This window comes from Monodon monoceros, unplaced genomic scaffold (genome assembly GCF_005190385.1).
Source record: "Monodon monoceros isolate NGI ecotype Baffin Bay Population unplaced genomic scaffold, NGI_Narwhal_1 Super_Scaffold_18, whole genome shotgun sequence".
NCBI classification, from domain to species: domain Eukaryota; kingdom Metazoa; phylum Chordata; class Mammalia; order Artiodactyla; family Monodontidae; genus Monodon; species Monodon monoceros.
Genome location: NW_021703774.1, coordinates 46,469,009 through 46,478,302, shown reverse-complemented (window position 1 = coordinate 46,478,302; position 9,294 = coordinate 46,469,009). Strand labels below are relative to the sequence as shown.

General features: G+C 41.6%; 2 pseudogenes; both read right to left on the bottom strand.

Moving 5' to 3' along the window:
* Positions 1–2,411: 2,411 nt before the first annotated feature.
* LOC114897843 lies at positions 2,412–4,291 on the bottom strand (annotated as a pseudogene).
* On the bottom strand, positions 4,291–8,151 carry LOC114897842 (annotated as a pseudogene).
* Positions 8,152–9,294: the final 1,143 nt, after the last annotated feature.

The window sequence follows — 9,294 nt, the reverse complement described above, 5'->3', positions numbered from 1 at the left end:
TGAACATGTATGTAGAATCATAGAGGAAATATTAGGCAGGACTTCTGCCCTCAGGAAATGTATGTATAATTCAGTAGGAGGGACCAGCTTGTACCTTAGAGCAATTAGAATAAGCAAGTTTTCATCTGTGTGGCTCAGTTTATAGGTCAACAGTCTAATTTTCCTTTGGCCCCTCTGTCTACTTTCAAAGATTTTCATAATCTGGTTTCCCACTCATATTCCACCTAACCAAATTTCTTGCCACTTCTCTCTTATATTTTATGTTCCAGCCACTCTTGGAGCTGTCTTAAGGGTGGCTAGTCCCCTCAGGGAGCCAATCTGTAAGGCTTTCTAACACATCACTAGAAATCTAGCAAGGTGTAGAGGATAGAATTGTCAGAACAACTCAAGGAGCAGACATTTTGTGAGGTCCTGTGATAAACTGCTAAGGAGAGGGAGTGATACCCCCCAGGGACCTGTGTAAGTAACAGTAGAAGATTTCTAAATTTCTGCACAATTTTGTTGAACTGAGTCAGAGGCCAAGGAATAGACTTGCTTGGGACAATTGAGATGAGGAATTGCATGTTGCCATCAAAGAGCCCTCCTAATTTCCTTTGAAAAAATTTAAAGGAAACTGGTTAAAAGTGAGCTGAAACCTAAATGTCCATTGACAGATGAATGGATAAAGAAGATATGGTACATATTGTACAATGGAATATTACTCAGCCATTAAAAAGAATGAAATAATGCCATTTGCAGCAACATGGATGGACCTGGAGGTTATCAGGGTAAGTGAAGTAAGTCAGAAAGAGAAAGACAAATATCATATGATATCACTTATATGCAGAATCTAAAAAAAATGATACAAATGAGCTTATTTACAAAACAGAAACAGACTCACAAACTTAGAGAATGAACTTATGGTTACCAGTGGGGAAGGGTTGAGGGGAGGGATAAATTAGGAGCTTGGGATTGACATGTACACACTGTTATATTTAAAATAGATAACCAAAAAGGACCTACCATAAAAAATAAAAAATAGAAATAAAAATAAAATAAAAGTGAGCTAAGAGGGTCTGGTTATGGGTTACTGAACTACCTGTAGTTCTCTGGATTTCCCATGCCATCTCATGCCTCTGTGCTTTAGACAGATTTGCCTGGAACCACTCCATTGATAGTCTATACCAAGTTAATCTCAAAACTCAACAAAACCTATTGCCTCCTCCAGAAAATCATCCCTGACTCCATACTGTACTCTGTATTAGATGCCCAACCTTTGTCTTCCATAGCTGTCTATGCACATCTCTTACCACAGCACTGTGTTATAATAAGCTATTGCTGCATCTGACCCCTTCACTAGGCTGCAAGTTTCCTTATAGGTATGTATTGTGTCTCATTTTTCTATATACACCCAGCATCTCTCCTAACTCCTGGCTATTTCTGGTATTGGTGCCCTTTTATAAGACTAGGAAATAGAGAGATCACTAAGAATGCCTGAGGAGTTGGATTCATAGAAAAACACTTGGGTTAGATTTTGGTCAATAGGTAAGTAGGATTTGAAAGCTCAGGGGATGTCCTTCCTGCCAGTAGAGTGATCCAGAGCATGAGTATGTGAAACAAACAGTAAAGGACACAAGCTCAACTGTGAGAAGCAAACGTTTTTTCCATATATCTAATGAAGATCTAACAAAGTCCATCTCCTTTTTCTCAGTCCTTCCCAGAAGGTCAGAGAAATAAAAATATGGTATAAATGTGCAATTGGAATTGTAAGCAGACAGAACCTTGGTTGCCATTCCAGCTATGAAATCAAGTCTTCTCAGGAGCTGTATGAATTCAGAGGACAAGATCCTTCTTAAGACATCCCCTTCCCCTGATTCCCCATGAAAGTCCCTAAACAGAGAGGTCTTGTTCATGTGGTATCACAGCTCAAAGTTGAAATAGCTAGAGGTTGACCAGAATAGCGGGTCCTTGACCTCTCACCCTTTCCCACCCATAGGCCTCAGCTTACTATTGGTGGTCTGTCTGTTCCTCAAGTCCTGGATTATTTTGCAGACAATGTAGGATTTACTTTATTTTATTTTTATTTTTACTTTTTATGCTATACACAATACCATCAATTTTATTCCAGATTACATTATCTTAATGATAATAAAAAGCTTTTCTATGCACATACTGCCAATACATTTAAAAAGGCCCAAATTTTAACAAACAGAATAGACAAATCCATCAAATAGACAATCCATCTAGACAAACAGACAAATCCAGTCGAGAGATCAAAAATTACTTTGGCCAAAAAAAATATTAAAAAAAAATCTGGCTCAACATTCTGCTTGCAGGTTTCTACATATACTGTATACGCAGTGAGTGTGTGTGTGCATGTGTGTCGCTTTTTTTTAAGGGAATGGAGTAATGTCTAGCCCACTTTTCCACGGTTATGTAGGAACTACAATGTTCTTTGCTAGCAAAACAATAAGTGCAAGGTCTGCATTTCCACCAACTCGATGCAAAGCCCCAAGAGTTTCTTGCAAAGTAAAGCCAGCACGGAGAATCTGGTCAATGTCTGCAGCAGGAAAAATTAATTGTGTAAGAAAAGAGGGACTTGATGATGGATGGCTGGTAGGTGGTTCAAATTCTAGAAGTGGCCCTGCAGCTGCAGAACATTTTCTCTGGTCTCAGGCCTGTGTGTCACTGGATTCTGTGTGCCCTGACCTGAATCTTTAACCAACGTGATACTGGATGACAAGGACTCAGTTTGCTCAGAAGTCTGATTGAGCGCATCCTCCTCACTTGCTAAAAGTCTAGGTGAAATTTCTACACCTAAGGTGCAGTGTAGTTAATTAGACATTTTAGCTGAGGCTAGAGTGACAGAACTGCTCTCATTTATTGATTCCCTAGATTTGGGGACACCTTCCTTATCAGTTAACAGGCTATCACACAGACCCCTGAAGTTAATATTTTCTAGATCTTCTACTCCAGCATCAGCTGAAGTGTCTGTTAATTCTTCTGTCTTCACTGATACAGATATGGCCTGATGAAAGGAGACTTGTGAACACTGTTCACCCTGGGTAGCTGTAAGATGCTCATTTGGGGACCATCTTTCAGAAAGGTCCTTAATACCTGTTTGGCCCTTAGTTACTATCTCTGATTGACAGATAACTTCTTCAGATGTGTTTTCTCAAGCTGGTTTACTATTAATGACCAAAAGTTCATGAAGTTCCTTCAAGGCTGCTGTTATAGATGAGCAAGATTCCTCTGTTGACTCTGCAGAGGGCTGACAACTGCCACAGAGACTTAAAGATGAGGGCAATTCCCATATTCTTTATTTGTTCCAGACATTTCAACATTACTTTCTAGAAGCTGTAAATCCTGAGTGGAAATGGAATTACTCAATATTTCAGAGGAAAGGTTACATTCTGATGTTTCTACTTCCACCAAGGGATTATCTAAGGTGAGATCAGATGCACCGATGTTCTCGACATTGGTATTTTGACTGCCTGCTGAAATAAGCACAGCAACTAGGGACTGTTCTACTGTATCTACTTCCACAAGTGTTTCTGAATTTGAGCAGCCAAAGCATCTTGAAGGTAGAATATTTTTCTCTGTACCTGGAAGGTCCCCATTCTGCTGTAAACTGTCTCCTTTCATTGTAGCTTCCAAATCAACTCTTCTTTGTTGTTTTTCTCCAAGAAGTTCAAGGTCCCCTCTGTTATAAAGATGTTCTTGGTTATGTGGAGCATTTTGTTGTTTAACCTCATGCTGTTCATTCCTCGATTCTTCATGCTGCTGAAGGCCATTTACCTGAATCAGGTACTGATATTCTGGAGGCCAACCATTTTCACTGATAAGCCTCTGTGGTTCTTGCATCTTAGTAAGCTGTGACAAATAATCTAGCTTCCTGTCTTGTGTGGAGATGAGATTTGAGGCCCTGGGTGCGTCTTTCAGCAGATTTCTCTAGATTTCTGCAACAATGACTTCTTCAAGTGTATTCTGCAAAGGCGTAGCTGGATTCTGGTTTGCTGAGCATTGTCTGTTGAGGAAGCACAATCAGAAAGATCCTGTAGAGGAAGATGTTCTTTCTTTTCAGAGCTTATCTGGAATTCAGCTGAAGCCTTCAAAGCCTTCACAGCTTTAGGTTCAATGCTGTCTGGGTCACTGGGCTTGATGGGGTAGACTGAAGCAGAGACAGAGTGAGCGAGACTTGTAGGATTACCAATCTCAGGACTCTGTCCTGAAGGATGGGCTTGATGGTTAAATCCACCTTTTCTCTATTCTGGGGCCCACTCCAGCTGCAGTACACACACACGACATGCATCATGACTTCTGGCGCTCTGCATCCTCTACAGATTTCTGAAGGGCTTCTGCTAATTCTTGGTCTGCAACCTCCTTTGGACATATTTCCTCTTGCCTGGCCACGTATGCCAACTGGGCACACTCTGGTAACTCCCTCTCCAGAAGGAAGGTGGTCTGTGAGCCTGTGGTGCTGATCACGAGTACATTTTTCTTGAGGTCAGTGGAACACTGATGCCATTTCAGCATGTCCAGTGCCAGAACCATGTCCATGGGCTCTTCCTCAAGTATAGAGAAGGAACACGCCAAGAAATCGCCTTCAATTTTTACCTGAATTAGATGTACCCTTCCAGTAATCTTCTGGGTGTCCACCAACGGTCCATCAGCCTCATTATTTTGGGCTGGCCCAAAGGTTCGTTCGGTTTTTTCTGTAAGATGGCTCTAGTAGTACTTAGTTGTCTTTAACGTCATTCTAAACAATTTTGTTAGATTGTATGTGACAGCTGTCACATCAGCACGCATTTTAAAAAAGACTTATCAAAATTGATGAATTTTTGTGTACCCAGTTCAATATTGAAGATTACTTTTTGGCATATTATGCTTGATTACTTCAAGAAAGGCAAAAACGCAACTGAAACGCAAAAAAAAAAATGATTTGTGCAGTGTATGGAGAAGGTGCTGTGACTGATGAATATGTCAAAAGTGGTTTGTGAAGTTTTGTGCTGGAAATTTCTCGCTGGAGTATGCTCCACAGTTGGGTAGACCAGTTGAAGTTGATAGCGATCAAATCAAGACATTAATTGAGAACAGTCAACACTATACCACACAGGAGATAGCCGACATACTCAAAATATCCAAATCAAGCGTTGAAAATCATTACACCAACTTGGTTATGTTAATCACTTTGATGTCTGGGTTCCACATAAGTTAAGTGAAAAAAATCTTCTTGACTGTATTTCCGCATGCAATTCTCTATTGAAACGTAATGAAAATGTTCTGTTTTTAAAACAAATTGTGACGGGCGATGAAAAGTGGATACTGTACAATAACGTGGAACAGAAGAAATCGTGGAGCAAGTGAAATGAACCACCACCAACCACATCAAAGGCCGGTCGTCTTCCAAAGGTGATGTTGTGCATATGGTGGGACTGGAAGGGAGTCCTCTATTATGAGCTCCCTCTGGAAAACCAAACGATTAATTCCAAAAAGTACTGCTCTCAATTAGACCAACTGAAAGCAGCACTCGACAAAAAGCATCCAGAATTAGTCAACAGAAAATGCATAATCTTCCATGAGGATAACGCAAGACCACATGTTTCTTTGATGACCAGACAAAAACTGTTACAGCTTGGCTGGGAAGTTCCGATTCATCTACCGTATTCACCAGACATTGCACCTTCAGATTTCCATTTATTTAGGTCTTTACAAAATTCTCTTAATGGAAAAAAATTCAATTCCCTGGAAGACTGTAAAAGGCACCTGGAACAATTCTTTGCTCAAAAAGATAAAAAGTTTTGGGAAGATGGAATTATGAAGTTGCCTGAAAAATGGCAAAAGGTAGTGGAACAAAAGGGTGAATACATTGTTCAATAAAGTCCTTGGTGAAAATGAAAAAATGTGTCTTTTAGTTTTACTTAAAAACCGAAGGCACTTTTTGTCCAACCCAATATTACACCTTTCTGCACAAGCTTGGCTCATACTGGTCATCTGGGCACCTGAATCAACAAAGGCTTTCAAAGGATGTCCATTCACTTTGCAGTTAATATAAAGCACCACTACTCAGCAAAAACTTGCCAGACCCTCTTCCATAGCTATTGTCATGTTTTCCTCAATGTTCTGTTGCCTTATATCTTCTTCTATCTTTGCCTGAGCTCCAAGATCAAAAGGATCTGCAGAAAAGAGATGAATCCTTTCTTGCTCTCTCCAGGCTCGGTCCTGTTGCTGCTCCACCAGGATCCTAGAAGATTTCTCAAGATCTCCTCTGAGCAGAGCATCTGCCAGGGTGGATTGCATTCCTCCAGCAAGGACAGCTCGTGGGGGAGTTGGCCAGCAAAAGGTATCAGAACAAGGCTGGATTGTCCAAGCCCTGATGAAGCTATTTTTCCAGGAGATGAGTGGGACTGCTGGGTTCCTGGTGGCTGGCACTTCCCAGAGTTGGTTTTTTTGTTTGTTTGTCTTTTGTTTCTTTTTTTCTTATGAATGTTGATTTTTATTAGGAGGTGGGTTTTTTATACACATGAGTAAAATAGGCTATAAAAAGAAGTACCTCGTTCTCAAGATTGCTTTGGCTATTCGGGGTCTTTTGTGTTTCCATACAAATAAACCCACGCACATATGGTCACCTTATCTTTGATAAAGGAGGCAGGAATGTACAGTGGAGAAAGGACAGCCTCTTCAATAAGTGGTGCTGGGAAAACTGGACAGGTACATGTAAAAGTATGAGATTAGATCACTCCCTAACACCATACACAAAAATAAGCTCAAAATGGATTAAAGACCTAAATGTAAGGCCAGAAACTATCAAACTCTTAGAGGAAAACATAGGCAGAACACTCTATGACATAAATCACAGCAAGATCCTTTTTGACCCACCTCCTAGAGAAATGAAAATAAAAACAAAAATAAACAAATGGGACCTAATGAAACTTCAAAGCTTTTGCACAGCAAAGGAAACCATAAAGAAGACCAAAAGACAACCCTCAGAATGGGAGAAAATATTTGCAAATGAAGCAACTGACAAAGGATTAATCTCCAAAATTTATAAGCAGCTCATGCAGCTCAATAACAAAAAAACAAACAACCCAATCCAAAAATGGGCAGAAGACCTAAATAGACATTTCTCCAAAGAAGATATATAGACTGCCAACAAACACATGAAAGAATGCTCAACATCATTAATCATTAGAGAAATGCAAATCAAAACTACAATGAGATATCATCTCACACCAGTCAGAATGGCCATCATCAAAAAATCTGGAAACAATAAATGCTGGAGAGGGTGTGGAGAAAAGGGAACACTCTTGCACTGCTGGTGGGGATGTGAATTGGTACAGCCACTATGGAGAACATTATGGAGGTTCCTTAAAAAACTACAAATAGGACTACCATATGACCCAGCAATCCCACTACTAGGCATATGCCCTGAGAAAACCATAATTCATAAAGAGTCATGTACCAAAATGTTCATTGCAGCTCTATTTACAATAGCCCGGAGATGGAAACAACCTAAGTGTCCATCATCGGATGAATGGATAAAGAAGATGTGGCACATATATACAATGGAATATTACTCAGCCATAAAAAGAAACGAAATTGAGCTATTTGTAATGAGGTGGATAGACCTAGAGTCTGTCATACAAAGTGAAGTAAGTCAGAAAGAGAAAGACAAATACCGTATGCTAACACATATATATGGAATTTAAGAAATAAATAATGTCATGAAGAACCTAGGCGTAAGACAGGAATAAAGACACAGACCTACTAGAGAATGGACTTGAGGATATGGGGAGGGGGAAGGGTAAGCTGTGACAAAGCGAGAGAGAGGCATGGACATATATACACTACCAAATGTAAGGTAGATAGCTAGTGGGAAGCAGCCGCATAGCACAGGGAGATCAGCTCAGTGCTTTGTAACTGCCTGGAGGGGTGGGATAGGGAGGGTGGGAGGGAGGGAGACGCAAGCGGGAAGAGATATGGGAACATATGTATATGTATAACTGATTCACTTTGTTATAAAGCAGAAACTAACACCATTGTAAAGCAATTATACTCCAATAAAGATGTAAAAAAGAAGTACCTCAAAATAAAATGGCTCTTAGCATATCTCCCCTCTCCTTTCACACTTCTCACTTTGGGAAGTACTGCTGACTGAAAATATCCAATCATATTCCTTTGAAGAAAGCCTTTTGATAAACTACGCAAGTCTATTCGGGGTAAGTTTGGGAACTGCACGGAAAGTCAAGGGTCTGCATTCTCCTTCTTTCGTTAAAATCCCAACGTGGCCATCTTTTAAGACTTAAGCAGCCAGTAATCCCTGGTGGTCTATGGGGGGGCCTCTCAGCGGAGACGATCTGGCCCTCGGCAGCTGGGATGCCGACTCAAGCTCGCACAGCGCGGAAGTTGCGCAGCTCCAAGTCAGCGTCGACCTGGAGGGAAAAGGTCACCTGGAGGGGAAAGGTCAGCTGGAGGGAAAAGGTCACCTCGAGGAGGTCCATCCGCACACAGTACACGGTGAGCGGCACAGCCCGGACCCGACCCAACTCAGCTCAGCGTGGCCTCGGCGCGGGGCGGCAGGGCGGCGCGGGACCTGATTGGTGCTTCAAGCGGAGGGCGCCGGCCGCTGGCTTGCCTGCTCGCCCCTTCCCTCGCTCGCACAAGCTCAGGTACGCCCTCCGTCCCTCCCTCAGCGGCAAGCGCGGTAGCCACCACCCGCCTGCGAAGGCCTCTCAGGGTTTACTTGAAAGAGTGCTGCTCGGGGCTGTTATCTATCTGGTTAAGTAGATGAAGCGTGGAAAGACTCTATGCTAACACATATATATGGAATCTAAAAAAAAAAATTGTTCTGAAGAACCTAGGGGCAGGACAGGAATAAAGACGCAGACGCAGAGAATGGATTTGAGGACACAGGGAGGGGGAAGGGTAAGCTGGGACGAAGTGAGAGAGTGGCATGGACATGTATACACTGCCAAATGTAAAACAGATAGCTAGTGGGAAGCAGCCGCATAGCACAGGGAGATCAGCTTGGTGCTTTGTGACCACCTAGAGGGGTGGGATAGGGAGGGTGGGAGGGAGGGAGACGCAAGAGGGAAGAGATGTGGGAACATATGTATATGTCTAACTGATTCACTTTGTTATAAAGCAGAAACTAGCACACCATTGTAAAGCAATTATACTCCAAATAAGATGTTAAAAAAAAAGTATTGATTAATACTTCCTTTTCTACTTGTGACATTGTTATTCTGAAACAGAAAGAGAAACTAGAGTTTTCTGTTTCTGGAGACTGTAGAAGAGAGGGGAAGAAAAGGAGGG